This window comes from Eurypyga helias, unplaced genomic scaffold (genome assembly GCF_000690775.1).
Source record: "Eurypyga helias isolate BGI_N326 unplaced genomic scaffold, ASM69077v1 scaffold14887, whole genome shotgun sequence".
NCBI lineage: Eukaryota > Metazoa > Chordata > Aves > Eurypygiformes > Eurypygidae > Eurypyga > Eurypyga helias.
In genome coordinates this window covers 121,124-121,597 of record NW_010259984.1, presented here as the reverse complement: position 1 = coordinate 121,597, position 474 = coordinate 121,124, and positions in this window count along the sequence as shown.

The window sequence follows — 474 nt, the reverse complement described above, 5'->3', positions numbered from 1 at the left end:
GTTCAGGCTTTCTTCTTCAGTGCACTTCAGGTGGAAGTGCACAGATTAAAGTCAATGTGCTTTTTTTGCTTGTTTTGTTTGTTTCTTTTGGTTTGTTGTTTGCAGTTGGTTTTCGTTTTGGTTTGGGGTCTTTCTGTAACTGTTTAAAAGGTGTGTTGATGTAACTAACAGTGCACGGGGGTATGGGAAAGGGAATGTAGCAAAATTCCTGTTGCATATGAAAGGTGTAGGTGAGACTTCGCCATCTCTGTTTTTACCCTTTACCTTCAGTTTATTTGGTAGGGATTCTGCCTAGCTTCTACTTCATTGGTTCTTACTTGTGGCTTATTTCTATAAGTGCAAAAATAGATTTTATACGCTGGAAAGTAAAAGTAAAATGTGTCAGTCAACTCTGTGTGATTGGAAGATCCTTCTACTGCAATATGATCCTAGTGCGTCTGTGAAAGTGATTTGAGAGGCCTGTGCGAGCAAAAC